Below are 20439 nucleotides of genomic sequence, written 5' to 3'. Positions count from 1 at the left end.
CCCATTATTGTAGACATTCCTTTCAAGGTTTTTTCAAAATGAGTGTAATTTCTCTAGATTTGAGGACAGTAACGTGATTTGAGAAGACCTTAACAATTGTTAAAACTGCTATGGACATTTTGCTGTCCATTGCTGGCAAGCGAGACCGTAGTAGATGGCAATTCATAATCTTTTTATGCTAGAATAGACAGTAGAAGTAGACCAGATTAAATATGATAGAGTATTGATCATATGAGAAATATGGCTGCCATCACTGGCAAGACATTTCTTTTTTGTTTTTTTTTCTCAGTAAAACATTATTGTAACAATTCCCACTGTGAATTTATACTTTATTTTGGATCAATGGAGACATTTTATAGTGAACATCTCTCCTGTTATGAACACGGCTATGAATTGAAGTGGTAAAGGAAAAGTTTTTATCCTATATGTACATTGGCTGTTTCACTCACACAAACCAGCTGCATCCACAGTGAATGAGCCATGTCTGTGTTTATATGCCCACCATTTTATTATTATGAGGTTCTTCTGTCCGGTAAACATTTTAAAGAAAGTCCAATTGAATAGCAGTACTTAGTAGATACGGGTGGGTGATTTTTTTTTTTTTTTTTTTAATAAAACCAGAACGTCTCAGCAAAACTCTGGATGAACTAAACTATTTCCTGTGCCTCTGAATTAGGAATATTGACTTTGGAGAAGGGTTAGTGAATGCTTAAGCCGGAAGCTAAACAAACATTTATCTTTAGGGTTCCTTAAAGATTTTTCTGAAAAATGAGGCCAGTGTCACTAAAATCCATATGTACCAGAGGCAGGGGGGATGGCGAAGAGCCAACACAAATTCTGTCCCCCATTAATAATCAGAGAAACTGGCTCCTCACGTTTAGAGGTTAACCTCTTCCCAATGTGGTCTCCACAGCAATTCTGCTGATGTATCAAAGACTTGTCACTGCTTAATTAGCTCCATACCTTCTTTGCATACAGTTTTACGGTTTGTTTCTAAAATTTTATAAAAGTTATGTTTCAGCAAAATATTTTTTTCTAAATATGTATTCTGTGGCAAAAACTGAGATAATTACCTTCCGAAGATCGAGGGGAGTGCGCTCGGCAGTCTTCTGCCATGATGCCTGGTTTGTGCACAAAGCAGACTTCCCCAAGTTTAAACATGAGATAGGCAGATGATGGATGATGACAGTATTTTTTTTATTTTTATTTTTTACTTAATGAACAAACTACAGGTTTCTTTATTTTGTCAGGGAGTAGTGAAATCATATGTAGAATTACTTTTGAAACATTTTAGTATCAATGAGGTTAATGTATACATTAGTTTGATAAATTGAATTCTTCATAATATCGTGACCGTCCATGAAAATATTTGCTTTCTCCTATCAGGAAAGGCAGAACACTCTCATCAGATTGTTACTCCTGTTCTTCCTCACATCATTCTTAGTATGATGGAACAAATTGAGTTTGTACACAAGCCAGTTGGAGAGATACCTCCCATTTTAAAGGGAGAATGAAGAGAATACTGGACTCGCATGAGAGGGTGAATTCCTTCATGATATGTAACTTGACTTTAGGGATGTGACAAAATCCTTATTACTTTCCTTGAAAGGGGAGGGGTCTTATTCTTTTGGGTGTAAAGAACTTGAATGACCATCCTGCCCTGTGTGGCTCATGCTCCAGGTCTCTGACCATCAACAGGGTCCCTAAAGGATGGTATTCAAATGTGAACCTCAATGTTTGTGGTTTCAAAGACCAAATGACAGACTGGTTCTCATAGAATCTCAAAGGCCATCCCATTAGCAGGAGACCACAAGATTTTACCAGGGACGTAATTTTGTCTGTAAAGGAATACTTCAAACTCCATAAACACTATCACAGTCTGTAGTAGTTATAACTACTACAAACTGCTGTAGTGGCTATGGTGTCAGGAGAGGTCACACATACCATCCTCTGTAAGAAAGACCTCAATTTTCACTAAGCACTTCCCATCTTCTTCCTTTATAGCATGCTTTTCTTGGTGTTTGCCATCTTTCCCAGTTATATTTTATATCTATAGATATGTATATTTAAAAGTTTCCCTTTCCTTGCCGGCACAGTGTATGCGCATGAAATTTTCCAATCACTAGATTCTTTATGAGACGCTTGTGATTGGAAAGCGCAAGAGCTGCAATGATGAAGGAGGGAGGTCAGCACTGGGAGCTTTCTTGGTTTGCATGTAAGTTTTACACCTTTTTGCAACTTTTTGGCATTTAGTAATGCCATAGATATTACTAATGTTTTATATAAATTAAATATATAGTTATAAAATACAGCCTTTTTCCCAGAAATAGTGCTTATTTTGGGGGGATGCTTGTAATTTAAGCCATACCCTGAAAATAAGCCCTAGTTGCTAGTTCACTAATCTATGTTTGTGGAAGTTTCCCCGAACATACATTTGCAGGATTCCATGCGCTAGTAGGATAATCTATGTTCAAGGAAGTTTCCCCAAACATAGATTAGCAGGATTGCATTCCCTAGTGAACTGGTGTATGTTCGGGGGAATCCTTGCACATAAGATGCCCCAGTGCGTACAGACATACATTCACAGACACCATGACAGACACATACCATGACAGACACATGCACACACACCATGACAGACATACTAACACATTATTGCTTGTATTGGTACATGTGGGGTCCAGGGTGTGACCGGCTGGCGCATTGGGCAGGTGGACGGCTGACTTAGGGATATTGCAAGCGAGTGGGAAACTGGGGTATTATGGAGGTGGGCGGCTTTCTAGGGGGTCATGGAGGCAGGCGGCTTGCTAGGGGGTCGGGAAGGCAGGTGGCATGCAGGGGGTCATGGAGGAGGGCGGCATGCTGGGCGATCATGGAGGTGGCGGCTAGCTGTGCGTATTGTTGCCGGGCGGCAAAGGAGCTGTGATGTTCCTGCTCTGCTCCTCTTGCGCGCTGCTTAGTGAGGCTGGTGCTGGAATATGATATCAGCCTACTATTCTCGCAGCTAGCTGTCCGCCTCCACAACCCCCCAGCATGCCACCCACCTCCATAATCCCCCAATTTGCAGCCCACCTCCACAATTACCGTGCCAGCCTCCCGCCTCACAGGTAACAGGCTCACATATCCCAGGGGCCAAGGCAAAATTCTAGGCACCACGGCAACCTGGCACCTGGGATTTGTCAAGGCCTGTTCTAAGTAAACCTTGTTATCCCCCCCAGGCTGTCATACAACCAGTCTTTACTGGTTGTTTAGCTCAGTGGATCTAAACTCAATCGGGGTGTCTGTAATTGGACAGCCATAGACAGTCTGGACTGGGGAAGATGGAGAGATCTTGCAAAGGCTTCAGACATGAGATATACCGTTGTTTTAGATATGCCCCCAGTAACAAAAAAGGCATAACATACACAATTCAATGCATTCAATTGGGTTATACCTACTAAACAGTGATTAAAAAAAAAAAAAAAATAGTAGTGAAGTGCCCCTTAAATTTCTTCTTGTAGGTGAGTGGAAGAGGCAAGGTTGCATGTGGCATGGTTAATTATATATTTCCTACGTGGTCTATGTTAAATTTTGTATATATTGTGTATTAATATTGTTTTTGTATTTTATTGTACCCTATTGTATCAATGCGACGTTTTGTGCACCCATGACATACTTGAAAACGAGATAAATCTCAATGTATCTTTCCTGGTAAAATATTTTATGAATAAAATAAAATATTTTATAATAAAATAATATTAAGGCTAATGACTGAGGCTTATTTGCATACTTGCTGTGTGCATACTTGCTGTACTTTCCACTATGATGTAATGCTCTCTTTAACTGCACCCATACATACTGTATGTACCATATTTATCGGCATATAACACGCACTTTTTCTCCCTGAAAATAGGGGGGAAATCATGGGTGCGTGTTATACACCGATATCCCATATTTACTTACCTGTCTTGAAGCGTGGGCCGGCTTCACAGCGCGCACCGCGGTACTGGAACTTAAATTTCAGGTTCCGGTTTCCGGCGGGACTGAAAGGAAGTGTGCATCCGGCGGGACTGAAAGGAAGTGTGCATACTGTGTGCACACTTCCTTTCAGTCCCGCCGGAAACCGGAACCTGAAATTTAAGTTCCAGTACCGCGGTGCGCGCTGTGAAGCCGGCCCACGCTTCAAGACAGGTAAGTAAATATGGGACAAGAGGGAAAGTGCACTAGGGGACACTATGGGAGGGGGGGAGGGGAGGGACACACTATGGGGGGGTGGAGAATACTATGGGGGGGTGGAGAATACTATGGGGGGGTGGAGAATACTATGGGGGGTGGAGAATACTATGGGAGGTGGAGAATACTATGGGAGGGGGGGAAGAATACTATGGAAAGGGGGGTGGACACTATGGAGGGGGGGTGGAGAATACTATGGGAGGGGGGTAAGAATACTATGGAAGGGGGGAACACTATGGGATGATGGGGGAACACTATGGGAGGGGGAGATTACTATGGGAGGGGGGACACTATGGGAGGGGGGAGATTACTATGGCAGAGGGGAACACTATGGGAGGGGGGAGATTACTATGGAAAGGGGGGGGGGGCACTATGGGATGAGGGGGGGGAATACTATGGGAGGGGTGGAAATTTCCTGGAATTTCCTTCTGAAAATGAGGTGCGTGTTATACGCCGGGGCGTGTTATACGCCGATAAATACAGTAATTTTAAAGAACTTTAAAAGATATATTCTTCTGATGTCCCATGTGTTTACTTAACACAACATTGATTATGAAAAAAAAATGAAATTAATTCTCTTTTACTCATAACCTATACTAAACTAATGCAACAAAAGGAATGCATATCTATATAGATTCACTATTTGTCCGATTTGTTGAAATGTCTCGTGTTTATTGTAATATTTAAAAATGTTAAGCTATAATACAAATGTGGCACAGAATGATTTATGACTTTTAAACTAAACCTTTGCTGTTTGAAATGCTGAGACTATAACTATAACAGATGTAAAATACAAGATTGTAACGCACAAATATATATTTGTAGAAAGTAAACCCACCAGGGTGTTTAACAATGAACATTTTGGCAGTTTTTATTTAACCATTTTATCATCAATCTAGCCAAAAGTGCAGCATATATGGGTTTTCTATACACGTGGATCATTTTTAGACTTAATTTCACTAACTATGTATGTCCCACTAATGTAAAGTCACCAGCTTTTTTTATTCTGCTACATAGTACAACCATACCCAACATGTAGACCTTTATCAGTTTTTAGACAAGATATATCGTCAAGTTACAGACATGGCAGTTTATATTTTCGAATTCACTGTAAATTTTCTGGGACCATGCCATGTTTGGGACAAAATCATGCCCAGCTGCATTTTAGCACATGGCATACCATATGCAAAACAAAAGACAAATAAAACTATTTAATAGAGGTAATTTTAAATATTTTCAGCAGGCTGTTTGATTGCAAATTTCTGCCAAATGTAGTGTAATATAATTTTAACAGTGAATTTCACTTGCCTTTGCTTTCTACTAATTCAGAGTCCCCAAATTTGTATTTTGTTTAATTTCTCAAGTACAGCAATACTCTGCATTCATGTCTTTGGCAGTTTTTTTTTTTTTTTGCAATATATGGGGTCCCATTACAGACTTGCCTTAAAAGGATACTCTAAGCACCAAAACACTTTTAGCTTAAAGAGACACTGTAGGCACCCGGACCACTTCAGCTAGTTGATGTAGTCTGGATACTGTGACCTTTTTGCACTTAGTGCTGCATTGCAGTTCTAAGTCTGCCCTCTGTGGCTGCCTAACATACAGCCACTAGAGGGCTTCCAGAATCCAAACTGACTTTTGGTCAGTTATCTGACGCTGGACGTCCTCGTGGACCTCCAGCATCAGATTTTCCCCATAGGAAAGCATTGAACAATGCTTTCCTATGGGGAGGTCTAATGCACGTGTGGCCATTGCCGCGCATGCGCATTAAGTCTCCCCCGTCAGCAGGGGAGGAGCGTGGTCGGAGCCTGACCCAGTGCCGAGAGGCATCTGCGCTGGATTCAGGTAAGTGGCTGAAGGGGTTTTACACTTTCATTGCCAAGGGAGGGGGGCACTCCAAGAGCCTATAGCGCCAGGAAAACGGGTTTGTTTTCCAAGCACTATAGAATCCCTTTAATAAAGTGGTTTGGTTTATAGATAAATTACCTGCATTCTTATTGCTCAATTGTCTTGCCATTTATGAGTTAATTTTGTTAATGGAGCCTTAACCACACCTCCCCTGTGCCATATTACCTTATGTTGCCCAGGCCGTGACAGCCTGGGGAGGTCCAGGAAGAGGTCCCTCTCATCTCATCAGTGGTTCCGACGCTGGCCACTCTAGCCCCGCCCATTTTTCCTGATGCAGTGTTGATGACGTCACAGCCGACCAAAACGTTTGATTTTGACCGTTTTGTTGGCGTGGCTATCAATGTCAAAGCATAGGCTATAAAAAGGGAGAACTTAGGGTGTGGATCATTGCCCTGTTGTGTTTTCTGTTTACTGTTTAGAGTGTGTTATATTATGTGCTTGTTCTGGTATTTTGATCTTGGCTTTCCTTGACTATTGTCCGTTCTGTTTATTTTTTTTTTTTTTTGTGTGACTTGACTATTGGTTTTTCGCTTCCCTAATTCTGCATGTCACTGACTATTCTTAATCTAACAACGTCTAACCCGGCCATTCTAAGGACCGGTACACATTGTTTATCTATTTTCATATACATACGACATGTTGGGTCACTAGGTATCGTGATACCCTGCATGTGACTTGTGCTGCCTCCATACACAATCTGTAACGAGAGACCTAATTTTTAAACTTCCTTTTTGTACAGTGTTGCATAATATAGAATGTATTATCATTCTCTTTTACTTGCCTGCAGGAGTTTCTTGTGTGTAATTAAAGGGTGACTTCAACTATTTTTATAAATGTAAAAATACAGGTAGTTCCCAACTTTACAAACTAATTGGTTCCGAAGCCTAGTTCATAAAGTGAGAACTAATTTCTCAAAGACCTAATGTAATAAACACAGGTTCCGTTCCTGACCAACAAATTTTACCATTGAAAACCTAAATTAAGTACAAATACAAAATGAAAGCATAGCAAATACATGTATGTTGTAGGAATTTTAAAGGCATACATACCATATTGAAATCTTTAAATTATCATCAATCCTCATACAATTGAATAGAGAGACATGCTGCACTTGTTGAATGTGGGCACCTCTCTTAATCCCTCCTACTTATTCATTTTCTTCATTATCAGCTTCCCCCTCTCCTTTATAACATGTCTTTTACTCCTTTTACTTTTACAGTTCTGAAACTCGCCTCCTTCTTCTCTCTTCCTTTTAAAGCTTGCATCTCTTTTTTAGCATTTTTATATTACTCCTTTTATTTTTGCAGCTCTCAAACTGCCTTCCTTCTCCCCTTTTAAGGCTTTTGAGCCCTCCTCCTGCTCCTCACTATTGCTGCCTGCCAAAACATGGCACAATGGCAAACACACTTACACACAGACAATTCAAGTCAAATCTCTACTCAATAGCACACAGTGTTTTTTAGACTTCCCTTTATCTTCAGGAACTAAGTTCCTGATCCTCATCTCTCTTCTTGTATACTCCTGACCACATATTCATCTTCTCTTATTATTTGTGCTCCAAAGCACTCTCCTCGGTCCTAATCTGTGGACCACTGACACAAAATGGCAACACATCCAGAAAAAAGTTCATAAAGACAGGAGTTCATAAAACGGGAGTTAATAAAGTGAGAAAGGCCTGTATTTTAAAGATAACTGGTGCCACAATAATACCAAATAACCAGTGCATCACAAATTCACCCAATTGTTATGCCATAAAAAACACTTATACATACATACATTTTTGAAAACCGTAAGGTGATAGCGCACAAATGGTAAGGGTATTTCACAGTAGTAGCAATAGGTTGGATAAAACCTGTTTATCCAACCTATTAAAAACATAAAAGCAACATAGTGCAGACTGTATGAAGTGGTATCCGTGCAAATAATACAAAGGACACTTACATATTCAAAAGCCCTTCAGGTCGGCTCTGAACTCAGTAGATATCATATCCCCACTCAAGGATCAACCATTTTTATGCCACTTTTATTTTAATACCGATTGGGCACTTGTAGCTTGTCTACCACCTTTTTTAATTACAAAAAGATCCATGTAAAATAAATGTAACTTACCTGAAATCCAACACTGGGTGAGGTTCTTCCACACCCTGACTGACGTTGTTTGCTCCCTTTCCATGGTCCAATGCAATGCTTCTCATAGAGAGTGAGTGGGGTGTGGACTTTTTCATTTGTCTTTGGCTCATTTCGGGGTGTTATAGCAGTTTGACTGTTGAAATTACCCCACCATTCGTGAAAGTAGACATTCTAGGGTATCTCATATGACACATATTGTGCCTTAGAATGCTGGCACTTTTTTTTTTCTGCCAGTTTATGCCAAAGTTTGTGATATTTTTTTTTTTTTTTTTGGCTTTTTACATACTCATTACAATTTAACTGCCCATTTCTGAAATCTGATATGAACCACTGTGATAAGAGCCCCCAAATTATGTTCTACAAACTCTGAGCAAATCAATCACACACAGTGCTTATAAGTAGGGATGCACCGAAATGTCGGCTGCCAAAATATTCGGCCAAAAATAGGCATATCACAGTTTGGCTGAAAAAGGGTAAAATCTGTCTAAAATTACACCCTCCCACCTATTCCCTCCCTTCCCCTGGAGGGGGTGTAATTAGCCCAAGGCAAACTAGGCATTTGCCTTGGGCAGCACTAACCAGGGGATAGCAAAAAATGCCGCCCTCAAACGCCCACTCTGGCTTACCTGGTGTCCCCCCTCTCCCTGCAGTCTAGTGGGGCTGCTGTGAGGTGTGCGTCTGTGTTTCAATCAGAGGCGGCAAGGGAGCTGTAATCTCCCTGGTCTGCTCCCACGCACACTGTTTGCTGATGCTGCGGGAGCTCCCACCCGGCATCAGTAGACTAGACTCAAGGGAGCAGAGCAGGGAGATCACAGCTCCCTCGCTGCCTCTGATTTAAACACAGCCGCACGCCTCTCAGCAGCCCCACTGGACTCCAGGGACAGATCCACGCCTCTCCGGGTAGGGAAGCCGGGTGGAAAATGTTAATTTAATTTATAATAATTCGAATAATTTGTGAGTGTGTATGTATGTGAATGTGTGTGTCTATGAGTGTATGTGTGTGTTTGTGAGTGTTTGTCGAATCAGTAAGTCTGTTTGTCATTGAGTGTGTGTGACTATCCATGTGTCTGTCATTGTTTGTCTGTCTGCCAGTGTGTCTTTGTAAATGAGTGAGTGCATTTGTCATTTTGTGTGTGTGTGATACAAAGCTGTATTCCTGGCACTACCGATCCCTCTGCCTCCTCCCCAGTAAATAAAGGGTTAAAAACCTGTCTGTAGACAGCCACTGAGGGCAGACGTAGTGCTGCAATGTAAACATTGCAATTCTCTGGAACTGCAATGTTTAATATTGCAGCATTAGGTGCAAAAGGGTCACAGCACTCAGACCACTTCAAAAAGCTGAAGTGGTCTGGGTGCAGTGTCTCAGTCCCCTTAACCCTGCAAGTGTAATTTTTGCAGTTTCTCAGAAACTGCAATAATTACCTTGAGGGGTTAACTCCACCTCTAGTCTATCAGAGGGACTTCCGGGTGGTTAGGCAACCAAAAGTCACCTAACTGATGCTGGATGTCCTCACGCTGTGCATGAGGACATCCTGCGTCTGCTAAATCCCCATAGGGAATAATTGATACAAAGTCCAATATTAATAAAACTATAGAAAAAAATGTAAAAAAATAATTTGGGGGCAAAAACATCCTGAATTTTTAGTTTCAGTTTCAGCCCAGAATTTTCATTCTAGGGATTCATTCGGTGCATCCCTACTTCTAAGAGACCTGACTACTTCTGTTTTTACAATACAAACTTTGATCAATTCATTTGATGGCCCATTACGCATTGTGGGACATTGTAGCAGTTCCACAGTTCAAATCACCTCATAGTTGCATACCATTTATGAAAGTAGACGCCAATGGGTATGTATGTGAATGTGTATTTTGAGCCTTATTATACAGCATTATTATCAACAATTTCTTTCAAAACCTGCCACGAGATAGGTGGGCAACAATGGAGGCCTACCAGGCCCAAAGTGGCAGATGCACCAGTGTGCACCACACTCACAACCCTGCCGCCAAGCGAAGAGGGCCGCATAGGGACGCGCTGGAATCAATATTGCTATCGGAGAACACCCTCCCCTCGGTCCCCAACAGAGGCTAGCCCAAGAGTCACACCTGGAGAGACGTCGCTAGCACCTCAGCCTAAAAGGACGCTTGCACCGAATCACGCCGACAAGCTGGAGCAGGCATTGGCCGACCGTCTGTCCTCTACCACCCACGAAGCATCGGACCCACCAAGACGGCGGTTCCTGAAGCGTATGCAGACTTACAAACTTTTGATCAGTCTGGGTGACAGTATATTGTGCCTGTAGATCGCTGCCTGGCCTTAACACGCTTAAGTTTGTATACTGAGCCGCGGACCATAGCTTCTATCTCTCCCATTGTAACACATAACAATGCTGGCATTAAGGGCACACTAAAAATGCAGGATTTGTCAACCCACTTTCACTCATGCCTATCTAACAACAGGAAAGTTATAATCCATTGTGTTAACTGTGTGTGTACCCACTGTAACGGGTGCCCTGCCTTCCCGGGCAAGCAACCTGGGAGTAATCCCAGATAAGCGATGCCATCACACAAATAAAGCACATGACCTAGCTACCTCTTATAGAATTACACTATTAATTGAGATGCTTAGGGCAATAGTGATGTTTATTAGCTAATGGGAAACTACTGTTAATCTATGTGTATTAAATTGTATACGTATACCCACCTACCATATGCCATAGCCTAGCTTGTTTCTACTCTAACTATAAGTAAAAATGAGGCATTGCGAATCGACAACTGTTTATTGCATGATATATAACATACAAAACTTATTAGCACAACTAATATAATGAACGACTCTACCCTAGCATGTCTTACAGTGTAGGCGAACTGTTTACTGCATCACATATATTGCATTACCTGTACCATCTATATTGAAACTAACATAGTTAACGCATGATCCAACCCTGTATAACATATATACTTACGCTCTAATCGATGCCTTAACTAATTAATGTTACTGTCACGTTACTGTTATATTATTTAAGCCTGATAAACTATAAAAAATGTGCCAGTTAATCATACACCCCGCATGTTTAAACGTGGGAAACACCTGAGGATTGCTTTTGGGGCACCTCAATCCTGTCTGTATCAAGCATGTGCACTACAAAAAAAAAAAAAAAAAATCTTTCAAAGTTTATAGAAATATTTTATTTTCATTTTTTTTTTTAGTTTTTTTTAAATTATTTATTTTTGTTGTGCAGGTGAGTACAGTGTATAGTCATGCGCCACAACAGCGTTCATTAATATGGAAACATAGGTCAGACAGTGGCTTTGAAAACTTGCAATTTTTTTGTTTAAAGGTAAAGTAAGTTAAGTAGATATGTCTATGCGATAACAGTCTGTTTAAATAAATATGCTTGTAGCCTCCTGACATCTTTGGTACACAGAGTTACACATAAACATTTGTGCTCTCTTGTTACTCCTTGTCATGCTGATTATTGTGTTAGAAAATGACTGGTAACTCACAGTTTGCCCTCGTGCTCCAAGTTTCATAATGTAAGCTAACATGCCTGCAACTGATATGCCTCTGACATAGCATTAGTTAGGGCTAAACACTTATACAGTATATGTTGAGTTGAGGAGACTTAGCTAATCTAAAGTGAGATCATCATAATAACAATTTGTATATAGTTCCCCAGGTGGGAGTCTCTTGCCGTGTGTGCCGTATCTGGTCTCCCAAAGTGTCTTAGGTGGCAGAGGCGGCTCTCTAATTAGGCGATTTAGGCGGCCGCCTAAGGCCTCGCGCTGATGGGGGCCTCGCGGACGCCTAAATCGCCTTAGGGCAGTGTGACAGGTCGGGTCCTCGGTCTCTGAGGAGGGGGCCCAGCGGCTTGCCCTTAATGCCGCCGGGTGCGAGGCCCCTCCTATGCCTGCCCGGGAGAGAGCCAGCCTGTCTGCAGCTCCACCGAGCGCAGAGCTGCAGACTGAGTGGGTCTCGCGATCTCAGCCAATCAGAGCGTTGCCGCGGGTTACCACGGCAACGCTCTGACTGTCTGAGATCGCGAGACTAAACTCACCACGTGGTCTGCAGCTCTGCACCCGGCGGAGCTGCAGACCGTAAAGGGAGCCCACCGGACCACCAGGGAAACAGCCTGGCCGCCCACTGGACCACCAGGGATCCTAAGGTATGCCTCCGCTCCCCACTCTGCCCCAGCCACCCCAGCACCACTGCCCCAGCCACCCACTGCCCCAGTCACCCCACCACCACTGCCCCAGCCAATCCACCACCACTGCCCCAGCCACCCTCTGCCCCAGCCACCCCACCCCCACTGCCCCAGCCACCCTCTGCCCCAGCCACCCTACCACCACTGCCCCAGCCATCCCACAACCCTCTGCCCCAGCCCCCCTCTGCCCCAGCCACCCCACCCCCACTGCCCCAGCCACCCTCTGCCCCAGCCACCCTACCACCACTGCCCCAGCCATCCCACAACCCACTGCCCCAGCCACCCACTGCCCCAGTCACCCCACCACCACTGCCCCAGTCACCCCACCACCACTGCCCCAGCCAATCCACCACCACTGCCCCAGCCACCCTCTGCCCCTAGCCACCCCACCACCACTGACCCAGCCACCCTCTGCCCCAGCCACCCCACCACCACTGCCCCAGCCACCCTCTGCCCCAGCCACCCCACCACCCTACCACCACTGCCCCAGCCACCCTACCACCACTACCCCAGCCACCCACTGCCCCAGCCACCCCACCACCACTGCCCCAGCCACCCTATGCCCCAGCCACCCCACCACCACTGCCCCAGCCACCCCACCACCACTGCCCCAGCCACCCACTGCCCCAGCCACCCCAGCCACCCTCTGCCCCAGCCACCCTCTGCCCCAGACACCCGACCACCACTGCCCCAGCCACCCTCTGCCCCAGCCACCCTACCACCACTGCCCCAGCCACCCCACCACCCTCTGCCCTCCTACTACCCTGTCACTGTCCTCCTACCACACCCTGCCCTGTCATAGTCCCACCTAGCGCCCCAGCCACCCTCTACCCTCTTACCACCCCAGCTACCCCACCACCACTGCCCCAGCCACCCTACCACCACTGCCCCAGCCACCCTCTGCCCCAGCCACCCTCTGCCCTCCTACTACCCTGTCACTGTCCACCTACCACCCCCTGCCCTGTCATAGCCCCCCCTACCGTCCCAGCCACCCTCTGTCCTCCTACCACCCCCTGGCCCAGCCACCCTCTGCCCTCTTACCACCCCCTTCCCCTAGGCACCCTACCACCCTCTGCCCTCCTACCATCCTATACCAACCTCTGCTCCCTACTACCTGTCACTGCCCTCCTACCACCCCCTGCCTAAGCCACCCTCTGCCCCAGCCACTCTCTGCCCTCCTACCTCCCCACTACCCTGTCACTGTCCTCCTACCACCCTCTGCCCCAGTCACCCTCTGCCCTCCTACTACCCCACTACCCTGTCACTGTACTCCTACCACCCTCTGCCCTTCTACCATCCCCTGCCCTGTCACAGCCACCCTACCACCTTCTGCTCCCTACCACCCCGTACCCTGTCACTGCCCTCCTACAACCCCCTGTCACAGCCACCCTACCACCCCGTACCCTGTCACTGCCCCAGGGGAACCCTACCACCCTCTGCCCCAGCCACCCTCTGCCCTCCTACTGTCCTCCTACCACCCCACTACCCTGTCACAGCCCCCCTACCACCACCTGCCCCACCACCCTCTGCTCCAGCCCCCCACTACCCCTTGTCCTGTCAGTCTCCTACCCTCTCACAGCTCCTCTACCCTGTCACCCCACACCCACCCAATCACAGCCTTCCCACACACACGCACTGTCACAGCCTTCCACCGCACACCTTGTCATTCCCCACCCGTACCCTATCATTACCACACACACTGACACCCCCTTCACATACACTATCACCATTCCCAAACACTTTCAGACCCCACAAACTGCCGCCCCCTACACCCAGCCAAACTTACATAACCCCGCCTAATCCTGTCACTCTCACCCACTGCAACCATACAATACTATTTGCTTTGCCACACCTACCCTATTGCATTAAAGGGACACTCCAGGCACCCAGACCACTTCTGCTCATTGGAGTGATCTGGGTGCCAACTCCCACTACCCTTAACCCTGCAAGTGTAATTATTGCAGTTTTTCATAAACTGCAATATTTACATTGCAGGGTTAACTCCACCTCTAGTGGCTGTCTATTAGACAGCCACTAGAGGTCACTTCCTGGGTTCTAGCACAGGTTTCCTGTGCTAGAGCGTCGCTGGACGTCCTCACGCTGTGTGAGGACCTCCAGCGTCGCTCAAAACCCCATAGGAAAGCATTGAAATGATTTTTCAATGCTTTCCTATGGGGAGACGTAATGCGCATGCGCGGAATTTCCGCGCATGCGCATTAGGTCTCCTCGGCCGGTGAGCGAGATTAGTCTCGCCCACCGGCCGACGTAATCACTAGGAGGAGCGTCGCGGAGGCGGAGACAGCGGCGAGGGACATTGCCGCTGTCCCAGGTAAGTGACTGAAGGGGTTTTCACCCCTTCAGTAACCGGGGATTGGTGGGTGGGAGGGATCGTTTTTCTGGCACTGGAGTTTCCCTTTAACCCCCCCATCAACCCTGTCAGACTCACCTTCTCTTGCACTGTCACACTCACCCCCCGACCCTGTCACTCATCCTCTATCAGTCTTTCCCACTCACCCCCTTCACCCTGCCGCACTCACCCTATTACATAAACCCTTACAATCCTGTACTCCAACTGTGCAACACTCACCCCAAACCCTGTCACACATAGGTAGACAGTGCCAGATACACTCATATATACATACACCGGCACTTATGTATACACGACTGCAAGGCTATGTAACCATACCCCTCAGTCATGTATAAACGATTGGCATAATTGCTAATTACATTTGCTTATTGCAAATTAAGTTAGTTTGCATATTATGCCATAACTACAGTCAGAGAGATCATAATGCGGCGGCACAGGGAGCCGCTACACTGCAAGCCTCTGAACGATGAATACAGAGACTAGCTCTCTGTATCCAGCGCTGCAAGCTCGTTATACACACACAATGCAACCCCTATTTTTAACTTTAGGTTTTAGTGGGGGCCTCATGTTTGAGTTTCGCCTAAGGCCTCACAAAGTCTAGAGCCGCCACTGTTAGGTGGTTCACCCGAAGCCGCGTTGGGGCTTAGTTGAGCCCTGCTGTGGGCGCCCGTGGAGCTTCGTAGTGGTGCGGTGAGTGAGCGGGCGTGCTTGGCGTCGACTGGGCGTGCCCCTCGGTCTGGGTAGGGTCTCCCCTGATGAGGTGGGTGCTTGATTGAACCCGGGGCTTGTATTCCGCAGTTTCCTCCTGCTCATCGCTTTGCGTGAGCGGGGTGCATGCTTCCTTCGCCGTTGCCGTCGTTTGGATTTAGGCCCCGTCGGGGCTGCAGGCAAATGAAGAGGGTCGGGTGGGCGGCGTACGGTGAGTGGTCGTGGAGCACCTTGTTGCAGCCTGAGCTCCAGCTGGAGCCAGAAATTCTGGAAAATCCTGTATATGCTTGACAGTGGGTTTTGTGGTTTTCCTTGACTGTCTGCAAGCCGCGAGGTCTCCGCCATTTTGGGCAGGCCTCTCAGTTCTCCGGCCATCATCATGATTGTTTCCATCGTGTTGGAGGGGACCACCGAGGGTGGACCGGGATTACCCCCACCGGTCCAAAGGGGGGGGGGGGCTGCGGGGTGTCTGCTTGTGGCAGTTGGTCTCCGGGTGGTTCCAGGCTGGGAGATCGTCCGCCTCTCCCACCCGGCGCTCGCCAGGCCGCATGCCCTCATGGGTGTATTCTGCCTTCTGCCGTCCACTCACGGGCCGCTTCACCGTGAGGGTAGAGAATTAGTAAGTCACTTGGGGTCCTTTGGTATGGTTTGTAGTGGTCATGGGGTGCCTTTTTAGCCATTATTTCAAGATTAGTGTGGAGCTCCAGCTAGGCACTTCTCCCCTCCATGACAGCTGCGTTTTAGTAGCTCACTTTTCTAATTACTCTATAACTGCATATCATTTGCAAACCTGAACCCCATGGGGACTCTCACATGATATAGTTTGAGCTCAATGTTTACGTACACATGCATTTATATCTCATGTGTCCCATTGTAATATAATTATCTTAAAGGGGGTACTATAGTCATTTAAAAAAAAAAAAAACTTTAGCTTAATGAAGCAGTTTTTATAGATCATGCCTCTGAAGTCTCACTGCTCAATAATCTGCCATTTAGGTGTTAAATCATGTTAATAGTGTAGATACAACATAACACTACATGGCATAATACACTGTGTAATATATAGTAATAAATACACTAGACTGTGTAAGACATGATATACTATAATGTGCAATAATACACAGTATAGTATATTTATTATATAATATACAGTTGCAAGAAAAAGTATGTGAACCATTTGGAATGATATGGATTTCTGCACAAATTGGTCATAAAATATGATCTGATCATCATCTAAGTCACAACAATAGACAATCACAGTCTGCTTAAACTAATAACACACAGAGAAGGAAATTTTGCCATGTTTTTATTGAACACACCATGTAAACATTCACAGTGCAGGTGGGAAAAATATGTGAACCCCTAGACTAATGACATATCCAAGAGCTAATTGGAGTGAGATGTCAGCCAACTGGAGTCCAATCAATGAGATGAGATTGGAGGAGTTGGTTACAGCTGCCCTGCCCTATAAAAAACACACACCCGTTCTGGGTTTGCTTTTCACAAGAAGCATTGCCTGATGTGAATGATGCCTCGCACAAAAGAGCTCTCAGAAGACCTACAATTAAGAATTGTTGACTTGCATAAAGCTGGAAAGGGTTATAAAAGTATCTCCAAAAGCCTTGCTGTTCATCAGTCCACGGTAAGACAAATTGTCTATAAATGTAGAAAGTTCAGCACTGCTGCTACTCTCCCTAGGAGTGGCCGTCCTGTAAAGATGACTGCAAGAGCACAGCGCAGACTGCTCAATGAGGTGAAGAAGAATCCTAGAGTGTCAGCTAAAGACTCACAAAAGTCACTGGCAAATGCTAACATCCCTGTTAGCTAATCTACAATACGTAAAACACTAAACAAGAATGGATTTCATGGGAGGATACCACAGAGGAAGCCACTGCTGTCCAAACAAAACACTGCTGCACGTTTACAGTTTGCACAAGTGCACCTGGATGTTCCACAGCAGTACTGGCAAAATATTCTGTGGACAGATGAAACCAAAGTTGAGTTGTTTGGAAGAAACACACAACACTATGTGTGGCGAAAAAGAGGCACAGCACACCAACATCAAAACCTCATCCCAACTGTGAAGTATGGTGGTGGGGGCATCATGGTTTGGGGCTGCTTTGCTGCGTCTGGGCCTGGAAGGATTGATGTCATCAAAGGAAAAATGAATTCCCAAGTTTATCAAGACATTTTGCAGGAGAACTTAAGGCCATCTGTCTACCAGCTGAAGCTCAACAGAAGATGGGTGTTGCAGCAGGGACAATGACCCAAAGCATACAAGTAAATCAACAACAGAATGGCCTAAACAGAAGAAAATATGCCTTCTGAAGTGGCCCAGTCAGACCTCAACTCGATTGAGATGCTGTGGCATGATTCACACCAGACATCCCAAGAATATTGCTGAACTGAAACAGTTCTGTAAAGAGGAATGGTCAATAATTACTCCTGACCGTTGTGCACGTCTGATCTGCAACTACAGGAAACGTTTGGTTGAAGTTATTGCTGCCAAAGGAGATGCAACCAGCTATTAAATCCAAGGTTTCACATACTTTTCCCCCCTGTATTGTGAATAATTACATGGTGTGTTCAATAAAAAACATGGCAACATTTCATTCTTTGTGTGTTATTAGTTTACGCAGACTGTGATGGTCTATTGTTGTGACTTAGATGATCATCACATTTTATGACCAATTTGTGCAGAAATACATATCATTCCAAAGAGTTCACATACTTTTTCTTGCAACCGTATATAGTAATAATAAATATAATATATTATAACTATATATTATATATCACACAGTATATTATATTTATTATTACTATATATTACATAGTATATTACAGAGCTTGACAAATTTGTTTTGAATATAGGAGCCAGCTAAAAAAGTTAGGAGCCAGTCATTTTTAACGAGAAAGTGCAATTCTTAAAGGGACACTATAGTCACCAGAACCACTACAGCTTAATGTAGTTGTTATAGTGTCTATAGCCTGCCCCTGCAGGCGTTTCAGTGTAAACACTGCCTTTTCTCTGAAAAGGCAGAGTTTACATTGCTGCTTACTAGCACCTCTAATGACAGTCACTCAGACGGTCACTAGAGAGTCCTGGGTCACTGCTGCACCACGTGCAGAACCCAGGTTCAGTGTTTCCAAGCTCTGCATGGAGGCGCTGAATGTTCCTCATAGAGATTGGTTAATGTAATGCATCTCTATGAGGAGATGCGGATTGGTACATTTGCTGCGCATGCACAAAATCCTCCCAATGCTTTCCTAAGGGAAAGTATTGCCTTAGCTGAGATCATAAAGATTGATCATCTCAGCCATGGAAAAACTGGCATGGCGTGGGAAAATGCGAAGAAAGGTGAGTAAAAAACACCTTCCTCAAACGATCGGAGGGGGCAGGTACCTAAACGCGTACACACACACACTGACTGGCTCTCTCACACACACACTCTGACAGGCTCACATACACACTCATGCTGACAACAGTCTTACACGCACACACTCTGACAGACGCTCACACACACTCTTGACAGGCTCTCCCTCACACACACACATACAGACACTCCGACAGGCTCTCACACACACATACAGATACTGACAAGCTCTCACACACACACTCTGACAGCACACACACACACTGACAGGCACACACACTGACAGGCTCTCTCACAAACATGCACAATCTGACATGCTCTGTCACAAACACACATTTTTGTTTGAATTGAAACCCCCTCAGCCTCCCTACCTTTGGGAGAGCTGAGTGAGTCTTTCCTGGGGTCCAGTGGGGCTGCACTCTTCCTGCATGCGAGGAAGCAGTACTCTGCCTGTAGCTCCTCTCTGCTCCCTCGCGCTCTGTAATGATGCCGGGGCCGGAATAACATCATATTCTGGCTCCCGGCATCATTACACAGCGCGAGGGAGCAGAGAGCAGATGCAAACAGAGTACTGCTCTCTCGCGTGCAGCCCATAATGCTTCCGCGGGCGGCCGCCTCCATGTACCCGTGGGCGGCGTTAAAGCTCCCTCCCACACTAACTAGAGATCAACATTTCTAATAGCTGTGGCGATCTGGCGCCTGGGATTTGTCGAGCCCTGGTATATTATATATTAGATATTATACATCACACAATATATATTTATTATTACTATATATTATATATCTCACCGTAAATATAATATATGGTGTGATATATTATATATAGTGTGTGTGTGTGTGGATAAAAAATCATACACTGTGTAATATGTAGTTTAAAAAAAAAAAAAAAAGTAATTTTCTGCCAAGGGCATCCTGAATTTTTGGTTTCGAACCAGAATTTTAATTTTGGTGCATCCCTACCAAATTTTGATTTTGGTGCATCCCTACCAATTTTGGTGCATTCCTCCTTCACTGTATTGATTTCTAGGGATGTGCATGAGCAAAAAGTGTGGTTCGGTTTGGCACAACAGAAATTTGAGACTTCAGCAATTTGGCAGTTTGGTTCAGGAATTCAAGACTTTGGCAATTCCCTAACCCTACCCCTAACCATACTAGGGTTAGGCGTAGGGTTAGAGGAAGGTTGGGGTAAGGTGTAGGGGTAGGTTTAGAGGAAGGGGTTGGGTTAGGGGGGTAGGGTTATGGTTAGATTCCTGTCATCATTCACTTACTTTTACCTCCCTCTCTCTTTTTGGCACTTTTCAGAAATCCGAAGCACTTCTGAAATTATGCACTTTGGCAACTCGGTTCGGTTCAGCACTTCGGAAAATCTGGACTTCAGCAATTCAACATTCGGAAGCATCTGAATGTCCGAATTGCTGAAATTCTTCCGAATTTAAATTCGGACCGAAACAAATTGCACAAGTCTATTGATTTCCTATCCTCTCCAAATGTCCACAGCTGGCATTCTGCAGTAAGGCTCCCAACAGTAGCAAGGTAG

Source organism: Pelobates fuscus, chromosome 13 (genome assembly GCF_036172605.1).
Source record: "Pelobates fuscus isolate aPelFus1 chromosome 13, aPelFus1.pri, whole genome shotgun sequence".
NCBI classification, from domain to species: Eukaryota; Metazoa; Chordata; class Amphibia; order Anura; family Pelobatidae; genus Pelobates; species Pelobates fuscus.
The sequence above is the reverse complement of the archived record's forward strand: the minus strand, read 5'-3'. Positions refer to the sequence as shown.